The 22,915-nt window shown below is 48.0% G+C and overlaps 1 pseudogene; it reads left to right on the top strand.

The window, feature by feature from the left end:
- LOC149866434 (uncharacterized) overlaps positions 1-22,312 on the top strand; it is a 45,236-nt pseudogene extending 22,924 nt beyond the window's left edge.
- The last annotated feature ends 603 nt before the right edge of the window (positions 22,313-22,915 follow it).

Here is a 22,915-nt window from a genome sequence, read left to right as displayed (position 1 = left end):
CATCATCCAGATGTCCAACTCCAGACTCCCGAAGCAAGTTTTATTCTCCCAACTCAGTCAAGATGTATGTTCAAGAGGATGGCAAAGAAAGTACTTCAAGGGCATTCTCAAGGCCAACTTGAAAAAAACTACAACACTGACATCACCTCAAGGGAAACTATTGCCCAGGATTGGCCCAAATGGAAGAAGAGTCTGCTGCAAGGATCTCAGTACTTTGAAACCTTCTAATGACAACAGGAGATAGAAAAGTGGGAGAGGCAGAAGCGGTATGTTACAGAACTAACCAAGAATCCAGAGCTACTCACCCCTCATGGAAACACATGCCTGAACTGCAATAGAACCTGTCAATCCCAGATTAGCCTTGTTAGCCATTTTTGGACCCACAAATAGCACAATCACAGAAGACTATCATCCTTGACTGCAATGGAATTGCTGATGATACTAATATATGTTTGGCATCTTCTTACAACCACAGCTCCAACTTCTTAGGATGCAAAGTTCAAGGAGAACAAAAGCAATGACACACAATTGTTCTGAAGTCCATATCTTCAAAAGCAAAAGGCTAATAAAATGTCAATATTTAATTCATTTAAATAATAATGTTAATTATTTTCAGGTAGTAGGACTGATCTGTGATATTTTGAATACTGAGCAACTATGGAACTTCAACCAGAGACTTTGCTTTTGGTAGAGGAGAAACTCTGACAATCCAGCCTGATCTTCATTTTGGGAAAGCAGTAATAGAAAGAGTAATTCCTGTAAATTGTGTTGTGTTTCTTTCACCCATTCACCCAGGGCCCTTCAGCTAGCATAAACAGGCCTTGCACTAGCACATTTACACCTTTTAAGCTGCCAATTATATAGTTCTCTCCCCCCCCCCCCCCGGCCCCCGAGATAAGCATGTCATTTTTTACTTGTTTGTGTTCCCAGTCCTCCACCAGAATATGATCTGCCTGCCACTGCTTCTCAGCCTGTGCCACTTTGGCTTGTTGCATTCGAACATAAGCCTGCTAATAAGTACCACTCTCCCTTGGTTGAATTCGACCAGTTTGATCATGGTCCGAAGTGGGAGAAACAAGACATACAGGAGAAGATAAATCAAGCTGAAAGCTAGAAACAGATTACAGGAATCACAGACAAAGGGGGCAATCATGAAAAGACTGAATTTTTTAAAGTGATTCAAGTCCCATTTTCAAAGTGAATTTAGGTAATGTGAAGCAATACTGAACTTTTCTGCCCCTCTCCCTTCCCCATTGAAATCCAGAGCACTGAGTTAGGTACCCAGGCTCCCCACATAATGCATCAGGAGAGTCAAGACAGCTAAGAATGGGGTTCATAAAGGTACTAAACTAAGCAGAGATGTGTAAACTACCTAAAAGAAAACACTGAAGATAGATGCGTCTTTAATCCCAGTCCTCTAGGGCTCATGCATTTTATTCTGTTACTGGAAGATGCCACCCTCCATTCTGAAACCTCTCTCTCTCTCTCAATGCCCTAACCATCAATGCTGTGGTTTTCTCTAGGGTGGAGCCTTCTTACTCACTAAAGCAGAAGCTCACCTATTTACCTATACATAATCAAACAAACAAACAAACCTCCCCCGCTCCCCCATTTACCACTTTGACAGTGAAACAACCCAGAGGCTAGACATGGAAAGAAATTGCTGGAGACAGTCTTCTCTCTCCCTCCTTTCTGTGTCCTACAAGCCAGAAAGAACAGCAAGCAGCAGTTGGGAAGTGTGGTCGAGTGCAAGGTGTTATGGGAACTGTAGTTCTATTGGATGTCAGTGGAGTTTGCAGCTGCTGGAGGCAAAATTTCACCCCATTTTTTTTTTTTTAGCCACCAAAGCCCATGTCCAGAGGGGGTGGGGGAAGCAAGCTGATTTTTGACGAGCAGCCCAGAAGCAGTGAAAGGCCCAGGAGGCTCCTGCAGTTGAGGAGCAATGTGCTTGAGGGGTCAAGGACCACTCACTGTGGACCCCAGAGTCATGAGCTGCTAGGGAAAAGGATTCCCACGGGGGGAGGGAAAATTCCTCCTGGTTAGTAAGGGGCTCCTGGAGGGGCAGTCGCAGGGGGAGAGGGACCCCTCTGAGTTTATAGGCTTCATTGGGATTTGTGGAAGGCACAACACTTTTCACTGGAGTGCAGACAAGGCCTTAGCAACAGCCTGGGCTTCAGGGACTTCTGAAGAGTCAAGTTTAAGTTTGATGTTTATATGCCTTATTTTGTGAGAGAGCGCCTTATATTTTGTGTACACTAGACTCCAGAATTCTTCTGGTAGGACCCTTCTTTGATTCCTCTGCTCAGGCAGCCTGCACCACCTTCATTTGGGCTGCCAAGCTCTTTGTAGCTGGCTCCCCTCTTAGGCGTGGTCCCCACTTGGGACCTTCGACCATAAACAGGCCCTGGCCTCACCTCTAAGGCCAGGCAGGGTCCCAGGCCCACGATTCTGGGTTCCCCTCATGGTGGGTGTGATGTAAAAATCACGGTTCGTTTCTTTGGAGGCTCAACGAATAATAATCCTTAGGCACACATTGTTGGTGATACAAAAGGTATATATTTGCAAATAGGGTCAGAGGGAGAAGACAAAAGATCAAAACCCTCTGCCCCCGGGAACAATCATTAGCAGGCTTTTATCCCCTCTCTTCTGGCACGTGTACAGAAGCAGGAACTCTTACAACTCATTTCCGGTTCATACAAACATGCATGTGAATACGTCAGATCATACATCGCATGTATATTATAATTAACTACTTAAGTATGCGGGGCGGATAGGCTTAATATGTATTAGGTTATTGCGCGTGCTTAGAAGGGACCCGAGGTTATGAAGGGTTCAACCCCAAGGCTAAGATTGCAATTACTCTTATCTTAGCCTAAGAAATGTGGGAGCCATGAAAGAAAGTGTGATTTAGTGTAACAAAGAGATAGTAAATTTGCAGAACAAAGAGAGAGTGATACCTTAGTACAAAGAGCCTTTGGTAGTTTTCCCTTCAATTTCCAACCCCCCTTCCCTCTCCCATTAAGGAGACAAGGAGGGCTAGCAGCTGTGTTTTTTTTTTCTAAATCTGCTATTGATAATGCATTTTTAATAATATTTCTAACAGGTGCCTGGCCCTTTTGACCTTCTTGGTCCTGGCCCCAGCATGAACCAGTCGAGGGGACACACTACTCCTGGCCTCACTAGCCCCACATTCTCTCTGGGTCCACCTTCCTGGATGTAGGGAGCTGGGGTACCTCACACCACAACTGGTGCCTCAGGGTCTCACAAGTGACTCTCACTCCCCCCCGGGGCAGCAGATCATGGTGCTACTTCAGATCTTACATTCGACCCACACTTGGCCTCCCAGCAAGGGTCAGGACTCGCCTCTCTCGCTCTGGGGCTGAGCCCCCATTTATTTGGCCTCCAGCCCAAACCTTTGCCTCAGGCATCCAAAGATTTCCTGGGCCTACTCCCTTTGCTTGGGGCTCCAGATCTCTCCCCCTTACTTGGGGCTACTCCTTCACTGGGCTCCACAACTTCACCCCCTCATAGTTTCATAGTAGCTAGAGTCGGAAGGGACCTAGGTAGATCATCTAGTCCGACCCCCTGCCTTGGCAGGAAAGAGCACCGGGGTCAGATGACCCCGGCAAGGTGCTCATCTAACTTCCTTTTAAAAATCCCCAGGCTAGGAGCCTGCACCACTTCCCCTGGAAGCCGGTTCCAGGCCCTAGCCGCCCTGACTGTGAAGTAGCGCCTCCTAATATCTAATCTAAACTTACCCTCCGCCAGCTTGTGACCGTTATTCCTGGTCACTCCTGGCAGCGCATGGGGGAACAGGGACTCCCCCAATACCTGCTGATCCCCCCTGACCAGTTTGTAGCAGGCCACAAGGTCCCCCCTTAACCTTCTCTTGTGGAGGCTAAACAGGTTCAGGTCCCGTAGCCTCTCCTCATAAGGCCTGCCCTGCTGACCCCTGATCATACGAGTGGCCCTCCTCTGAACTCTTTCCATATCGTCCACGTCCCTCTTGAAGTGTGGCGCCCAGAACTGGACGCAGTACTCCAGCTGCGGCCTGACCAGTGCCGCATAGAGGGGGAGGATCACCTCCCTGGACCTGCTCGAGATGCATCTGTGGATGCATGACAGGGTATGGTTGGCCTTCTTGACTGCCTCCCCACACTGCCGGCCCATGTTCATCGTGGAGTCAATGACGACTCCAAGATCCTTTTCCGTCTCCATGCTGGCAAGAGGGGAGTTCCCCAACCTGTAAGTGTGGTGCCGGTTCTTCCTCCCCATGTGCAACACCTTGCACTTACCAGTGTTAAACCCCATCCTATTCTCATCCGCCCACCGTTGCAACCTGTCAAGGTCAGCTTGTAGCCTATTGCACCCTTCTAGTGCACCCACATCCCCCCACATCTTAGTGTCATCAGCAAACTTGAACAGGGTGCTTTCTACCCCCTCATCCAAGTCACTGATGAAGATGTTGAACAGTGCGGGCCCGAGGACCGAGCCCTGCGGAACCCCACTGCCCACGTCCTTCCAGGTCGAGAAGAACCCATCCACTACCACCCTCTGGGTGCGGCCCTCCAACCAGTTGGCGACCCATTTGACCGTGTGGGCATCGACACCACAGTCTCCCAGCTTTTTGATGAGGACAGGGTGAGAGACAGTGTTGAAAGCCTTCCGGAAGTCCAGAAAGACTACATCCACAGCAACCCCTGCGTCTAATGATTTGGTGACCTGATCGTAAAAGGCCACCAGGTTGGTCTGACAAGACCTGCCACTGATGAACCCATGTTGGTTGCCCCTGAGCATGCATTCCCTTGCAAGGCCCTCCTGGATGTGTGCCAGGATAATTTTTTCAAAGAGCTTACCCGGGATTGAGGTAAGACTAACTGGCCTGTAATTTCCCGGGTCCTCTTTTTTTCCCTTTTTGAAGATAGGGACCACATTGGCCCTCTTCCAGTCTTCCGGCACCTCACCAGAGCCCCATGAGTGCTCATAGAGCCGTGCCAGGGGTCCCGCAATGACCTCGGCCAGTTCCTGTAGAACCCTAGGGTGAAGATCGTCCGGACCAGCAGACTTGAACACGTCCAGCCTCTCCAGAAGTACCCTAACTAACTCCTCGCTAACCCCTGGCCCAGGCGTGTCTCTCCCGGGGCCCGAGGGGGGCCCAGCAGGGAGGTGGCTGAACTGGTCCCTACTTAGGAAGACAGAGGCAAAGAAATCATTAAATATGTTAGCTTTGTCATCTGGTGTGACGACTAAGTTGCCCATCGTGTCCTGCAGGGGCCCCACATTACCCGGGACCCTCTTTTTACCCCCTATGTATTTGAAGAAGGACTTCTTATTGTCCTTAATCCGGGAAGCTAGTCCTATCTCCATCTCTGCCTTGGCCTTCCTGACTGCCCCCCTACATCCTCGGGCGACTGTAACATAGTCCTTCTTGGTGATGACCCCATCCCTCCATTGGGTGTATGCCTCCCTTTTAGCAAGGAGACATTCCCGGATGCTCCTAGTGAGCCATGGGGGTTTATGTGCCCTCCTGCTCCCTTTGACCCTTGTTGGGATTACCTCCCTTTGGGCATGGAGGATCGTCTCCTTAAGGAGCAACCACTCACCTTCGACATCTGGTTCCCTTCCCCTCTGGGTCCTCAGCGCTTCCCCAACGATCCTCCTTAGCTTGTTGAAGTCAGCCCTCCTAAAGTCTAGGGCTGTTGCCTTGCTGCAGCCCTTTGCCACCTTACGCTGGATGGTGAATTCCAGCAAGCGATGATCACTGTCTCCCAGGTGGCCCATCACCCGCAGCCCCCTCACCAGGTCATCACCCATGGCCAGCACCAGGTCCAACAAGGCGTCTCCCCTGGTGGGGCTGTGCACCTCCTGGGTTAGATGGAGGTCCTGCACTCTGGCTAAGAACCGACGTGAGCGATCAGACTTGGCTGACTGCTCCTCCCAGCAGATGTCTGGGAAGTTCAGGTCCCCCATGATGACCACATCCTTAGCCCTCACTGCCTCTGCGAGCTGACCTAAGAATTCCTGGTCGAGCTCTTCTCCCTGGTTGGGAGGTCTATAGTAGACTCCCACCGTTAAGTCTCTATCCCCTGGACTGCCTTTTACTCTAACCCAGAGCACCTCAGAGTGCCCCCCCTCTAGCCCCTTGCTAATTGACGAGGAAGTATGTTTTTCCTTGATGTAGAGTGCTACTCCTCCACCTTTCCTTCCTATCCTGTCCCTCCTGTATAGCCTATAGCCCTTGACACTCACCGCCCAGTCATGCGATGAGTCCCACCACGTTTCTGTGATCCCCACTATGTCAGGGCTGGTGACAGCTAGGAGGAGGGCAAGTTCCTCCTGCTTCTTCCCCATACTTCGAGCATTCGTGTAGAGGCATTTGAGGCCTCCAACGGTTGTGCCCACTGACCCCCTAGTCTCAGCAATGCCCCGTCCCCCATCACTTACCTGTTTCTCCCTTTTGACCATTGGTCTGGGCTCGCTGGCTGTTGCTGGGCCTGGTAGCCTCACTTGGGGCTACAGATCTTGGCCCCCTTCACTGGGGCTATGCCCTCACTGTGGTTCTAATTTCCACCCCCCCCCACTTGGGGCTCCAGACCACCCCCCCCACTCAGGGCTATGAGGGCTTGCTCCTTGGTGGGCTCAGGTGGCCTCAGCCATGCTTGGCCCCACTCTTCTCCTTGGGGCCAGCACCCCCACAGGGCTCAGGCAGCCAGTCATGCCTGGCCCCAACTTCCCCTCTCAGGGTCTCACACCCCTGCAGGGCTCAGGTGGCCACAGCCATGTCTGGCCCCAATTAACTCCAATGGTATGCAAACCCACCCAAAGGTGAGGCCTAGGGTTAAGGTGCCCCTACCCACCTTTCACCAGGGTGATAACTGGTCCTGCCATTTCCTGGGGGCTCCCACACCACTGAGAGCCCCACTAGGCCACCCATTCCCAGCAGGGTGCAGTTTTAGGTCATACCCAGGACCAACAGCCTCCTAACCATCCCCTACAGCTCCTCCCTTACCTCCAGATGATAGCAACAGCCCTACAGCCAGGCAATGTTGCTGCCTGGACTCCAGCAGAAAAGCTGCCCTGTTTATAGCCCCTAGATCCAAAATGGCTGCCCTCATCAGGCACCTGTTGGCTGCTAGCTTCAGGGTCTTCAAGTGGCAGGCACCTACAGTGCCCTGCCACAGCGGGATATAACTTTATACGACAATTGTATATTTGTGGAAATATGTTCCTCAATATCAGTTTCTTTAGATTTTGTACATATTAATAAATCTGTATATAATTAAGCACTCTTTGTCCTGACCTGACCCCATAGGGAATAGAGGGAACTGGTTTGCATTTACAGATCCCTCTCACAGCACTCCTGCCTAGCCACCCATCCCTTCTATTTGGAGAAGGGAGCACATACTTGGGTGCACCCAGGCTACACTAATTTTCAGTAATTCAGAGCTTTAAGTGAGAGCAATCCTAGGGAAGGTGATAATACCTGCCAGTTTAGACCAGGACATGGTCTAATGTAGTGCATCAGAATGATTCACACCTACTCCAGTTCAATGTGATACACATTTGTCCTTTTTGAAAATGGGTGGCAAAGGGATTATTAGTGTTTTACCTTAGAAAAATGAATACAGATTAGAGAATGGGGGAACTCATTAGGTCTGAGAGTCTTTATTGAGAGAAATGCAAAGCCATTCAGCATCTAGTAGGTTGCTTCTATAATAGATAGTACAGGTGAGTATTGCCATTCTCAGGATAGATGAGAACGTATCCCCCATGAATGACAAAATCCGTGAATAAGGCATGGCATTCATGAACGCAGTGCCCCTGGCAGCTGGGGGTGGGAGTGGGCACGGCTGCTCTGGCGACTGTGGGAGCATGGCAGCAGCCCAGTGGCAGCAAGTGTGGAGCTCCCAAAGAGCTGTTTTAAGGATATTTAAGAAGCTGGTTTGGCATTCGTGAATATTTGAAACCGTGAATGCTGAACCCATTAATAGTGAGGGTTCTCTGTACTGTTTCAGTAGGTTAGACAGGGATTGGTAGCCAAAGACCTGTAAAGTCATTGGAACAAACCTGAAGAGCCGGGAGGCTTTGGCAATATTCAGAGGCAGATGGCTTTGCCCATGCTGTGCCCAGGCCAGGAAGCAAGGAGCTTTGCCTATACTCTGCTATGGCCAGGCAGTAAGGAGAAGCAGGTTTAGCTGTGTCCTAGCTCCAGTCTGTCTCAGACCTAATTTGGTCATCCAGCACACCACTGGCAAATATTGCTGACTGCTGGGTTATTAATGGCTATTAATAAGACAATGAAACTTAATTGTGTTTTGTGATAAGCTGGACAAATTGCAGTGAAAGCTCTGAAACTTGGATGGCCTTTACCTATTCAGCACAGGGGCAGTAATTAGCATAAATGGCAATTATATTAAAATAATGTGTTTGCCAGACTGGAAAAGGTATAGGGATTAACTTCAAATCATGTCCTGAGTGTGTGTCTACTGATAATTATGGGCATTTTATTTTCCGAATTATGATCACATAACTCACAACTGCATTCTGAGGGTTTGAGTGGAATGACTCTTGTTCTAGCTGAGATTTGGGGGAGGGGGTGGGGAGGAAGACAAGCACAAAATGCATGAGGCACACTTGAAAAGTTTCTCCATGCTGCATATTTGCAGCGCAGAGCCAAAATTAGATATTGGGAAATTCCAGTATCTAAAAAAGTGTGACAAAAAATAGCAGGATGGCACATGTGGCTGCAATGTGCATCACCCGAAATTAGAGCCTGGCCAGCCAGAGCCATGATCTGGCTGCCAGCCAGGTTCCATACACCTGGATCACCTCTGCTGCAGCCCTTGGAGGCTCCCATGACCCCAACCTCCCATACCCCATCCGGGCCAACTTGGTGTGTGCCAAGGCACGTGTGCAGTGGCATTCTGTGGGGACAACTAGCTGTGGCATAACTAGGTGCAACTGCTATTTCTCCTTAGGGAAACATGCTCACTTGTCTGGACTTGTCCCAGGAGGGCAGGACAAAGACGAGTCTTGAGCAAAGGACTACTCCTAATAAGCTGCAAATAGTTGACACAAATAGTAACTTACACCACTGTAGTTTTACTGCTTGTCTTGCCTGGGATAATACTTCACAACATTCAAGTTACATTGGCATAAGTCTGGTTATCCTGCCTTATATTTGGACATGCCTTGAGGTTGCTATGGTGACGTAGGGTCAGAAACGACACGTGCGTTCTTGGGACTAAAGCAAGTAGTACAAGCTAAAGCAAGTACTAAATGACTGTGTAATACCAACTGAACAGTCAGGGGCTCATGTAGATACACCCAGGCTTCAGGAAGTCAAATGCATTTTGATGCTTGGGGTCTCAATTCTGCTCAGACTAGTGATTATCATCTAGGGTCCTGGGATGCCTTGAAAGCTTCTCGGGGTGCTGTGGGATGCCATGCAACATTAGTACCATTAAAAGTGCAAACATGATTCACAAGGTAAACCCAGAAATTTCAAATAGGAATCTGTAGTGTTAAAAACATTCTACTTTGTTGTGGTCTTCCTGAGTTTTTGCAACAGCAGCATTGCTCTATTTTTCTGTAGTCAACAAATGTGTGCAAATCAGAAGCTGGCATATTCTTAGGGGTGCAATCAAGTCTAAGATTGTTGAGAACCACTGACCTAAACCTTACTGCAGATCACAGCCTTATGGTTTAAAGCCTGAATTTTCAGTTCTGCAACTCAGTGGAGGTTGGGTGTGTGTGCTGATGTTTAGGACCACTGAGGAACAGACCCTGACCCCTGTCTTTACAGGCATAGTATACGGGTAAGTCAGTCATTATAGCACTCAGTCATGATGAACACTTTGTACCAATAGGCAGGATCTTTAAAAGTGAGTTTAGAAGTAAATGATGATGATTGTAAGGGCTCTTCATGCTTTCTTTATAATGTAAGGGGAAAAAAATCATGGTGATTTTGTGAGGACCTCTTTGGTTGATCTCTATACTTACATTATTCCATGATTTTCAGTGTAGCAGGATGGCGTCCCAGGATCACCATGCTGTCCCTAGGTCCCCCTTCTGTACCATGCCAAGCGTGCTCTAAGCACTCTCAGAATCTTGCCCGCCACGTCTTTGATCTTATAATTTGATCATAGGGAGGCTGCCCTTTGTCCTCTTGACTACAGTTCCTGCTGTATGCCGGACCGGTGTTCGGTACGGGTGTTCAAGTACACCCCTGTCTCATGGGCTATGCGTGGCTCCTACCACCCCTGTACAACACCCCAAGCCTTGCTGATGGACTGGACATTCATCTGTCTCTCTTGCCCCCTCTCTCTGGGGGCTCCTCAGTAGTGCTGCCCCTTCTCTCTGAGGCTGGGGTCCCTACTCTGATGTGGTTCCCCTTCAAGGACTCCTCCATCCCCTTATAGCCTCACCCAAACCTCCAGTGTAACAACACAACAAAACACAAGCCTCTGCATTATAACTTAAATTCAGGCCTCATGGCTAAAACATCCTCTGAGCCACACTGCAAGTGCTCCCTCTCTCACCCATATCATCAGCTGCACCCACATTCAAGCTTTTCCCTTCCTTCACTCAGGCAGCTCCTTCTCCTTTGGTCCCAGGCAAGATCCCCCCGGCCTCAGCCTGGGAGTTATACAGGAGCCAGGCCCTGCCCCTTCCGGTCTGCTGACTCCCACCGGTTGCCCAAGCAACCAGCAGCTAGGCTCCTTACTTACTATCCCACAAGTAGCAGGCACCTCAATGCCCTGCTACACACAGCAAGGAAGTGTGATACTTTTTAAAAACTTAATTTTAAAGCTGCTTGTTTCAAATCCATAAAGAGTTCAAAACTGGTGGAATTCATTTTGCTTCAGCTTTTGAGAAATTATCTCGTCTTAAACCAAACACAGACGCTTACAAGAAAGAATATTTACCTCGAAGCTCGGGGATAAAAAAAGAGAGGGGCAGGGTGTGGGGAGTTAGAGTGTGTAGTGATAAGGGTTAGACTTTGGAGACAGTCCCTTATCAGGGAATGCCTTATCAGGTGAGGAATTTGAACATAATCCCTGGAGCATAAGGAGAAACCAAGATGGAGGCAGCCACACGGTCTGTGCTAGAGGAACTTCATGATGTGCTATCATTAAAGGTCTGTTCTCTTTCTCAGTCATAGTTGTCGTTATTCACTGTGGGACCTAAATCATTACAGAGAGGACCTGGAAAGCTCCATTTTAAGACTGCTCACTATAACATGACCTCTCTTTACTCGGTTGTGATCACTTCCACAGCAAATAGTGGCAGCTGTTGGGAGCACACCTCATTTCCTCTGATAAGGCTCAAATTTGCTTTACCTTGCCCCTCCAAAGCTGTCACATTCCTGAGAGAGCTTGCTGCTCATCAACAGGATAAGAGTTTTCTTATGTTATTATATTAGTATTATTGCTTCCAGAACCAAGGCATTGTGTGAAGTATAATGTGTTTACAGTAATGACGTGTGCATTCAAAACTGCTTTCATCCAAGGTCCTCAGAGTGCTTTGCAAACATTGATTACTTATGCCTCACCTCAGGAGTTAAGTAGTGCTATTTGTATCCATTCTCCAGATGGCTGAGCAGTGACAGACACAGGTTAATGCCAACAGCGACTATTAATTCTGAGCGCAAAACTTGAGACATACAAGCTTACCAACATTCAATTCATTTGAAGCTGTGGGAGCTCAAAAATGCATTGCAGACAGGAGGTATCCAAAATAAGCAGCCACTGTTCAAACTGCTGTCCTACATAACTCATCCAGGTTAACATACAAAGCCAATTGTATACCGTAAGGAGAGCTTAGGCCCATCCAGACGAGCACAGATGTTTGTTTCCCCATGGACAAGTAGAAGTGGCACTTCTTGTGCCACTGTTACTTGCCCCCAGAGAATGCCCATGCCATGCACGCTCTGGCACATGGCAGGTTACCCCAGCTTCAGAAGGGGAGGCTGGTGCCAGCAGCTTGGAGGCAGCTGAGAGGAGTCGAGGAGGGTCATGCCCCCCCAGCTCCTATGTCATCCAGCCCCCCCAGGAAGCCACACAACTGGAGCCTTGCAAACAGAATGTGTAAACAGGTGCACTCTTGGCCTGGTGCACAAGTTAGCACAGGAGTTTGTGCAGGAGAGCGAGCAGGGGAGGCACAAGGCCCTAGGCAGGGAGCTTGAAGGCAAGGGTCTGTGCAGTAGTAGTGCTACTACGAGGACCATGGTGGGAGGGATGTGTTGCACCCCAAAGCTCCCCCCTGCATCTGAACCCCCCTGCTCTGGTACCACCAGGGTCTCCACCCAGATGGGGCCCATGGTTCCAGTGTCAACCCAAAGGGAGCCCGTGGTCCCTGCCCTGACCTGGGTGAGACCTACAGCCCCAGCTTCCACTTTGACAGAGCCCCTGGTTTCCTGTGGAGGCTGCCTGGCATGGATACAGGCAGCTGAGTCTGGAAGCACTGACACCTTCCTTTGTGAGATGTGCTCAGTGATGGAGGCTCTGGAGTGCCAGATAAGGGAACTCCAGGCATTGGTGCCATTATAGATGCAGAGTAGGAACTGGACACCTACTTCCAGGCACTCTGTCCTATGACTGACGATGCCTTGGCGGAAATAAAGAGCCACCATGGGGTACAGCCAGGAGTTGCCTGGGTGGAGGTAGTCTCTGGCCCTAGGAAGCACTGTACCAGGGAGACCATTCCCTTGGAACTGCACAATCACTTTGAACCCCTCACACAAGCTGAGTCATCTGAACTCCTGGTCCCAGCATGTGAGGAAGGAGAGCCACCAGCGACTATACCCAGAAGAAGATGCAGAATAATTCTGGTGGGCAATTCCCTCCTGAGGGGGACAGAGGGCTCAATCTGTTGCCCTGACTCCATAGCCTGTGAGATCTGCTACCTCCCTGGGGCTCGTGTCCAGGATGTGACTGAGAAGATCCCCAAACTCATTTGGCCGTCAGACCACCCTCCCATGCTACTCATTCACGTGGGCATGAATGACACAGCTCAGAGCAATTGCAGCCTGGTCATGCATGATTACAGGGGCCTGGGGCTCAGGGCCCTGGGGGCTCAGGTAGTGTTTTCCTCAATCTTCCCTGTCATAGGTCGTGGCTCCCGGAGGGATAGGTGCATTGGTGAGGTGAATGGAAGACTCCAGTGATGGTGCCATTGTGAGGGGTTTGGCTTCTCCACACTCTGGACTTCAGTGAGAGAGGTAACAGACTGTTGGGAAGGGATGGCCTCCACCTCACCTGGAAAGGGAAGAAGGTCTTCTCGACCAGAATGGCTGACTTATTCTACAGGGCTTTAAACTCAGGTTGCTGGGGGATGGGCGGTCAATCAACAGTTGTAGCTCAGGTCATGCCAAACACAGCAATAACAGCTTAGGTAGTCCAAGGGAACCCATCCTGATGAGAGCCCTGATGGTTAAGTCTCATCACATAGGGAAGCCTAGGGCTTCCCGTGGCAGACTCAACTGCCTGTACACAAATGCCAGGAGCTTGGGTAACAAGCAAGAGGAGTTGGCCCTTCTCCTGACTCTTAATAATTATGACCTTGTAGGGATAACAGAGACCTGGTAGGATTCCTTCTATGACTAGTCAGTAGGTATAGAAGGCTATACCCTCTACAGGAGAGATTGTGTTGGGCAGAAGGGTGGGGGTGTAGTTCTCTTTGGCAAGGAGCAGTACACTTCCCTTCAAACTGAATTTATTAACTATGGAGGGTGTCTCAAGACCCTCTGGGTTAAAATACGGGGGAAACATGGGGAAAAGGATATATTCATAGGAGTCTATTACCAACCTCCTAACCAAAAAGAGGAACTGGATCTCAAATTCAACAGAGAACAGGCTGAGTTCGCATGTTTCCATAGGAGACTTCAACCTCCCTGACATCTTGTGGAATGAACACATGGCCAAGTCTGACCAGTTGCATAACTTCCTCACCTGCATTGATGACCTGTACCTAATGCAAGAAGTCTATGGACTAACTAGTGGAGAGGCACTGTTGGACCTTGTTCTGGCCAAAGGGAATAACCTGGTGAGTGATCTGAGGATCAAGGGCAAGCTTGGTGACAGCAACCATGATCTGATTACTTTCTCTGTCCAATGCAGGGTGGGCAAATCTGTCAGTAAAACAGAAATCCTCAACTTTGGGGCGGCTGACTTCCACAAACTCAGAACACTGGTCAGTCCAGTACTAAGGGACCATGGCCCCCTAGGAAGGGGAGTCTATGACGAATGGTTATTCCTAAAGGACTGAATCCTTAATGTGCAAGGTAAGTCCATCCCATCCCACAGGAAATGTAGTCAGAGGCCCCCTTGGCTCAACAGGGAACTCCTGGGTCTCCTGAAACAAAACAAAAAAGAGAACACCAAATGGAAAACTGGAACCATCACCAAGGAGGACTGCTCAGCACTAGCCCGTATCTGTAGAGAGCAGTCCAGAAAAGCCAAGGCAGCAACTGAACTCAGGCTAGCCACCAGAATCAAGGATAACAAAAAGTTGTTCTTCAGATATGTGGAAAGTTGGAGGAAGACCAAAAGCAACATTGGCCCCCTGCAAGATCAAATGGGGCAGCTGACATCTGATGCCCAAGAAAAGGCCAATCTCTTAAACGATTACTTTGTGTCAGTTTTCTACCTACTCATGCTGTCAGACAGGATGCAAAGCAATTAGGGCTCGGGAGATGGGCCCACAATTGATGCAGATCAAGTAAGAGAACACCTTGAGAGGTTTGATATCCATAAGTCTGCAGGCCTGGGCAGATTACACCCCAGAGTGTTAAAAGAGCTGGTTGACATCATAGCATGCCCTGTGGCCAAAATATCTGAAAGCTTGTGGTACTTTGGTGATGTACCGGAAGACTGGAAAAGAGTCCCATGGTCCCAATCTTCAAGAAAGGGAAGAAAGAAGACCCAGGTAATTACAGACCTATCAGTCTGACATCCATCCCTGGAAAGATCTTGGAGAAACTCATCAAGGGATCCATCTGCAACAGGCTAATGGAAGGCAACCTACTGAATGCCAGCCAACATGGTTTTATTACTGGAAGGTCTTGCCTGACCAACCTTGGCTCCTTCTATGACCAGGTGATACATTACCTGGACAAGGGAGATAAGGTTGATATAATTTATCTGGACTTCAAGAAGGCCTTTGACTTGGCCTCCCATGAAGTCCTCATGACCAAGCTGGGGAACTGGCTCCAGGGTCAGACCCAAAGGGTACTAGTTGATGGGAACAAATCAGCATGGTGCAAGGTTACCAGTGAAGTCCCCCAGGGCTGAGGGCTGAGGGCTCAGGCTGGTACTCTTCAATATCTTCATTAGTGACCTGGACTCAAGCATCAGATATGGACTAGCTAATTTTGTGCATGACACTAAAGCAAAGGGGGAAGGCAGTCATGCTGGAGGACAGGCTGGGGATACAGGCTGACCTGGACATGCTTGCAAAATGGGCAGACCAAAACCTGAAGGCATTCAATGTAGAGAAATGCAGGGTACTTCACCTTGGGAGAAAAAAACAGCATCATACTTATAGGTTCAGCGGTGCTATGCTCACTAGCACCACGACCAAAAGGGACTTGGGAGTCTTGATTGACCACAAGATGAACTTGAGTCCCCAACGCAATGCTGTGGCTGGCATAGCAAACCAAACTCTGGCATGCATCTACTGATGCATTTTGTGCAAAACCAGGGATGTCATCTTCCTGCTTTACTCGGCCTTAGAGAGGCCGCAACTGGACTACAGTGTCCAGTTTTGGGTCTCCCACGTCAGGAAGGATGTGAATAGGCTCGAGAGAGTCCAGAGGAAAGCCACCCACATGAGCAAAGGCCAAGAGAGCAAGGCTCAGGGGAGACTTGGTGGCTGCCTATAAGTATATAAGGGGGTTGTTTCAGGATCTGGGAGAACAGTTGTTCACCAGGGCTCCCCAAGGAGCTCATTCAATGAGCTTTAGTCAAAGCGCCCCTGCTGCCATTTTGAAGTGCAGGGATGCTGATACATGAGATGCTGCAGCGCTTTAATTGGAGCAGCTCTTGAAGCCACTGTATTTAAAGTGCCCTCCCTCCCCACCCCTGTGGTTGCACGTATAAAAATGCCCAGAAAGTTCTGCCACAGTATTGTTGAAAAGAGCTTTTCACTGATTAGGCAGGGTTACCTGCTATGGCTCTAGGATTATATCTACAGACAACCTGAACCCAGGTTGCATTCCTGAGTCCTTTAGGCCTTATGAAACCGAATCCCTCTGAATATTCAACCCTCTTTCTCTAGTTCTAGTTATCACACTAGATCTCACTTTAAATTATCCACATAACCCTTCTAGACCAAGAAAATTAATAAGTTCATAGATTGTAATGCCAGAAGGGACCTTGAAAGATCATCAGGTCCAGCCCCCTGCACCAAGCAAGAAAGATAACGGGGTCAGTGGATCTGCTGCTCAAAGTAGAAAGCATTTATTTTATTGTTATTTAATTAGTTCTCTATATGCATTTGGTTCTTCAAAAGCTAATAAAAACGACAGGTCCACTCTCCTTATTAGCCTTACAAATTAAGTGCCCAGTTTCCTAAGGCGTTTTTCATGGACAGGCCCCTGCAGAGTTCTGTTAAAGGCAGGGGACATTTTTGCTTAGGAAAAAGACAAGAGCTATGGTACACACAAACCAAGAAGGAAAGATGATAAACAAAATGTAATAGCTATAGTAGCTCATTTTGGAGTTAAAAATTATTAATTGCTCTAGAAAAAACAGGGGTTCACATTACACCAAAGAAGAGTTCATGAACTCGAAAGATTTTTGGGAACCCAAAATAACCAGCTTGAGGGATCTACCCAACTCTGAATGAAAGTGCATGAACTGATGGCATTCCCTTTGGATGACAGGCAGGTGTTCCCAAGAAGCAGAGACACAGGGCACATCTACACATGCAATTAATGCAACTGAATTATCTGTGGATCAATTTGTGCTTCAGTAAACTACTCCTGGGCTCAGCTTCTACATGTGTGCCTGGGACAGCAGCAAATTGAGCTGAGGAGGAACAGTTTAGATCAGGGCTGCCCTTGCCCTGCTCTGCATGCCCTGCAGGAGTCAGAGGGAGATCCAGGCTCTGGCTGCAGCTGCCCAAGTGCCAGCCTCAGGCTGCCAGGGGTCATGGGGGTCAGTCCTGAGCTCCAACTGGCAGCAGCAGTGTGGCCCAGCGTCTGGGGGCAGTCCTGGACTGGGAGGGGTCCTGGGCAGGGGTCAGGCCCAGGCAGTGTGCAGTTGCATCAGGTGGCAGAGGAACTGGCTGGGCCACAAGGCTCCTGCAGCTACCAAGGCCTGTGCCTAAGTAGCAGTCAGAAGTGTGGCCCCCTGCTGGCTGGACTGATTGGACACAATTTACTCCTGGATCAACATCTATGAGCCTTTGTACACGCCGCAAAATTGGCCTTTAAAGCAGCTTAAATGCTCTTTTGCACCGCTTTATTGGCATTGCTGTTTGTATGCTCAGCAGCGTATTCCACTTTAACAGCATTGCTGTTTGCATGCTCGATGGTGTATTCCTCTTTAATTGACTTTGTAATGTAGCAAGGAAGAATATCTCCAAGGTGTTTTAGTTTGCTACCTAACAAAGTGCAACAGTGCATGGGGCACTGGAAGCTGACATGCTCAGGGAAGCTTGGGCTTGGCAGACTTCCAGTACCCCAAGCATCATCCCTGCTGCCTTCTCCAATTGCCAGCATACCCAGCTGCCCTCCTGCCACCTTGGTGCTCTGCCCCAGGGGCAAGCCATCCATTCCTAGGCAGTCCCAGGGGGTGGGAAGATGGCAGAGATGTGCAGGGGTGCTGGAGCTTACCACCCTCTCCTTCAGCAGGGGGGAAGTGGGGGTGAGCTGCCAGCAGGTCGCACAGCCCCTGAGCTGTGGGGGACTCCAGTGCTTTTCTTCATGGCAGTGGGGCTGCCCACTGGCACCTGGCAGCTCAGGGGCTATGCGATGCAGTGGCAGCCCATGTAGGCAGGCTCAACTGAAGGGGAAAAAAAAGCAGTGAAGAGCCTGATCTTTTCTTTTTTTTTCTCCTGGAGCCTGCCTACCTGCCTGAGCTGTGTGGGGCCCTGGTGCTTCCCTCCACAGCTGCACGGGAGCCAGTGCTTTCCTCTGTGGCTATGGCACCCCCCGGGACCACCTGGGCCAGGTGCCAATAGATGGGTTCTGCCTGGGGGGGCACCACCGCTGCCATGAAGGGAAGCACTCACCCCCTGTCACAGCCACAGAGTGAAGCACCAGCCCTACGCACAGATCAGGGATGACCGCGCCCACTGGCAGCTTGCTCCCCCTCCCCCCTATGACCAGAGAGGCAAGTAAGCTCTAAGGATAGTACCCCCACCCTTGTGTTCAAGCCACAGGGGTTTAGTTCTGTTTAATTCTCCCTAAATTGAAATGGTGGAAACGGTGGGTTTGTAAAAATTCACCGTTTCAATTTAAGGAAAACTATACTAAATTAAACCCCTGTGGCATGTACAAGCACCCCACATGTGCATTGTTGAGCAGTTAATAACTTTGCAGTAGGATAGTACTTGTAAGGCGCATCTACATGTGCCATTAGGGGACAGCAATACATTGTATAAGCTCCTGGGCTCGCATCTGCACTTGCACCCAGATCTCAGCACATTGAACAAGGTCACAGAAGCCTGGCTGCTCTGACCAGGCTCAAAACGCTGTGGACGGGCTGGCTGGGGCACAAGAGTGCATCAATGAAGGGCTAGCTGGCAGGCAGCCCCCCACACTGAAGCACTTTTGCCCCAGCCAGCCGGTCAGCATCTACACAGGCGCTGCTGTGAATGAAAAAACTCTGCAGCAGAGTAGTACTTGTAGTACTTGTATTTATAAGTAGTACCATGCTGCAACCTTTTGTTAGTTTTGTGCTCTCTAATAAGGGCTTGTGTAGATGCTGAGATGTTTATTGTGTAGTTAATTAGTCAGAAAATATGTTTATGTAGAACCCAGCCTTGTCAGCATTATTTTGTATTAATGGTGTTTGGAGAGAAAAAGCAACAAAAATATATTTGCAAACCAATTTCAAACTATACAGTTGTTTGAGAATGATGCACTTCCATTCAGTGCTTCAGTATTAAACTGAATAATGCAGAAATAGCCCCCTAGCATTAATAAAGCTTCTAGTTTCTTTTTATCTAGTGAAAAATAAGTACTGTGTTATCTGAGAAGACGCAGCACACCAGCTGCACCCCTTTTTAAAAATCCTAAATCCATCCATAAGTGGAGCCATCTTGGAAGGGTGGATCCAAGAACCAAGGACAGGGTCCTATGTGTAAGATTTCCTTTGGCAGGCTGATATTTGTAGCTAGCTGATGTCCAGCTATTTAGATATCTCCATGACTATATTAGGGTTCCTTAATTCTGAATGTCATCTGAATTGGCTTCCACCTTCATATTATTAACACAGGTTAGAACATGGTCAAGCAGCAGTGGTGCTTTCTGAAATAACAGCAAATTTTATAACGCAGTTATTTCATAATGAATTTGTTAGTGTAATTTTATTATAGCAAAAAAAAAAAAAGAGTGAGCCCACATTCAGTGCTGAAAATTTGTTCCAGTCAGACTGCCATATATGGACTGACCTTGAAAAGAACTTTAAATACAATCTTACAGCAAGCATTACTCTTTCCCAGCTGTCTGATAACTTACAGAAGAAATCTGGAGGCAAAAGTTACAGGTCCATTGCTAACATCTTTTAAAATGATTTTTAACTGTGAATAGCTGTTATTTAATGAGGTGTATTAGGACCTCTACTGGTGGATGTACACATATGCATTAAAAATGACATCCTTTTACTTCAGAGAAAAAATGCATTTATTTCCTCTTAGAAAAGCAACGTAACTGGAGGTGGAGTGGGGGTGGAATACATGATTAAGATAATGGTCATTCATTTGATGTGCCAAATAAGTATTGTCCCAGGATTTTTTTAAAATGTTCCCTATTATGTCAGTCACATTTCTACAAGGTGAGCCTTATCAGCTACGTCTTATCCATGTATAGACTGCTTCAGAGTTGTCTTGATAGAAATACCCACTATATCCACCGGATACACAGTGATTATCATACCCATTTTATGGTCAGACTTCCTTCACTTCCTTTGTTTGGGACTTTTGTTTTGTAGGCCCCTGGATTTCCTATTAAAATGTTGGTTAGACAAATACCTTATAATGAAGTGGAATACTTTACAGTCTACTACCAGGACTCCTTTAGGTTTTTTTGCATCATTTTGGGATGGAGCCACCCCAGAAATGTCATTTGAATCAAGGTGTCCAAGCCACATTCACCCTTCTCACCTTAAGTTTCTTTGACCATCCTCTGCTACACATTTCAGGTTCCCTGCTTTTTGTACCTTATACCTGCTATCCTGAGTAAAATTACAATTGACTGAAATCCTGCTCTCTGCGTCATTGTACTAGTGACTGAGATTCAAAGTCATTTTCTTCCTTTCATGCAAACAAAGCAGGTTCCCTCTGCTCCCTGGGCTATCCATGAGACTCCTAAGGCAAGCAGCTCTGGGGTTCAGGACAGGAAGTCTCCCTGGGGCTGTCCCAACCTGGGAAGCCTGGGCTGGGGTGGAGGGAAGCCCCTGAAGGTGGGGTTCCCTTGTGCCCCATAATGGGCTGCATGGGCATTCACCCAGCCCAGAGGCCTTCTTCTCTATCCCTCTGTGGCAGTGGCTGAAGCAATCAGGAGCTGGGAAGGAGGAAGGGAGGAATTACCTTTGGCTCCCCAGGGCTGCCTGGCCTGGGAAACCCAGGCTAGAGGAAACCTCCTAAGGAGGATGTTCCCCCAGCGTGGGCCAGCACCTGGACAGGGAGCTCTTTAAACCCCTGTGGTGGGGGCAGCAGAAAGCTGAGGAATGGCAATGGCTGGGCTGGCAATGGCCAGTAGGCTGGGAGACGTGCCTTAGCGCCCCTTGATTACTGCTGTGGGTCAGTGCAGGCCTTCCCCTGCCTTTCCCAGTTGAAAACTGAACGTTATTTCAGCTGGTTATCAGTTCAACCTATGCAACTTAGAGCAAGCCACCTAGATTGAATTGATTCTGCCTTGGACTTTTTGACTATCTGTACTTAGCCATAATGGTGAATTAAACATTGCAAATTTTTGACCACATCCCATGAAAGCATTTTAAAATGCTGCCTGTTATCATTTACCTGCATGACTATTTTCTAGGCATTTTTCAGTTCAGATAAAGATTAGGAGTTTGGCCCATCATAAGTTAAAATCCAGTAATTTGAAATAAGAAGGAAACCCTCACTGTAAGGAGTATATTCTGAATCCTAATACTATGTCCAAGTAATTTGACTACTAATGAAGTCAATTATGTCACTATATTTTGCATTGCAAGATATTACTTATCTTGCAGTAATGCTTCAGTGTACCAAGAATGGAATAGACATGGAAGAGAGCCAAAGAGATCCCAGTTAGAACTAGGAATGAAAATGTTTGAGATATCAACATTTTTCCCATCCTGAATTAAGATAAAAAGTCAATTGCCACCCCACTAATCTTAGAAAGGCTTCCCTTCAGCAAGGACACTCCTTCAGAGAGATAGATCGCATGTTTGAAAGAGCCACCTGGATATCACATGAAGAATTGCTGCAGTATAGAAGAAACCCCCCCACAAATCGCACACAGTTGGTTATGACATATAACCCCTCCCTCAAACCCATATGGAAAATCCTTGAACAATTGCAACCCATACTAAAAAGAGACCCTACTCTTAAAGAGATCTTCCCAGAGCCACCCATCCTAGCCTTCAAACAAGCACCAAACCATGCTAACCTCATCACCAGAAGCAAACTTCCTCAGGCTGAGAACACACCGAATGGATCCAGACCATGCCATGACAAGAAATGCAAAACCTGCTAACACACCTCCACCACCTCCAAAATTACTACACCCCACAACAGAGCCATCAGCATTCCTGGATCTTACAGCTGCACCTCTAGAAATGTAATGTATCTCATTCAATGCACCAAATGCCCTGATGGAAAATACATAGGAGAGACCAAACAACAACTGCGCACCAGAATGAATGCACAACGGAAATCTGTCAAAGACAGGAATACCCAATTACCAATGGGGGCACATTTCTCACAAGAAAGCCACTCTCTCTCCAATCTCTCAGTCCTGATCCTCAAAGGAAACTAACAACACACTTCCCAGAGACGAGCCTATGAACTCCACTTCATCAACCTCCTGGATACTAAAAATCATGGACTAAATATAGACATTGGATTTATGACACATTATAACCTGCCTCACATCTAACTTCCCAGGTACCTCTCCACTGTTCATCCTTCTTCTCCCCTCCCCCATCCCCAAGCTTGTCTCTCACCCACTGACTCCTCAATCTACATCTTCACTGACTACCTGTCTTGTATGCACACCAGCCCAGCCTCTGGCTTCTTTACTTTTCATTCCATCCAGGAAGAGCACACACCAACTGCTGAAAATTTCTCAGCCTAACCGAGGTTTTTGGAACCTGAAAGTTTGCTTAAATTTTTTTTCCAACTATTTAAGTTGGTCTAATAAAAGATATCAGATTCATCCTGTAACTGTTTTATTTTTTTTTTCTACATAACTGCCACGCGGCACTCTCACAATTATGTAACCTTGAAGTCTTGACTGTTAATCAAAATGAACGCTTTGTACTTTTCTCCGCTGGCATTAAGCTACACATGCGCATTCTGTAAATTTCATTTCTTATCTAAAAGTGTCATTTTTGCAGAAACGAAACTTATGTAGAAAATACCTAGTAACTACTGTGTAAAAGAAACTATCCTATCCCTGTATGCTTAGCTTATATCATAGTTAGTGTCACAGAGGCAGTCCAACCAACATCTATAAAAGAGGCAAAGAGGCAGGAAGTAA

Source organism: Crocodylus siamensis, chromosome 4 (genome assembly GCF_052110815.1).
Source record: "Crocodylus siamensis isolate JL-2025a chromosome 4, ASM5211081v1, whole genome shotgun sequence".
In the NCBI taxonomy this organism is placed as follows: Eukaryota; Metazoa; Chordata; order Crocodylia; family Crocodylidae; genus Crocodylus; species Crocodylus siamensis.
Note: the sequence above shows the minus strand (reverse complement) of the source record. Positions and strands in the feature narration are given on the sequence as shown.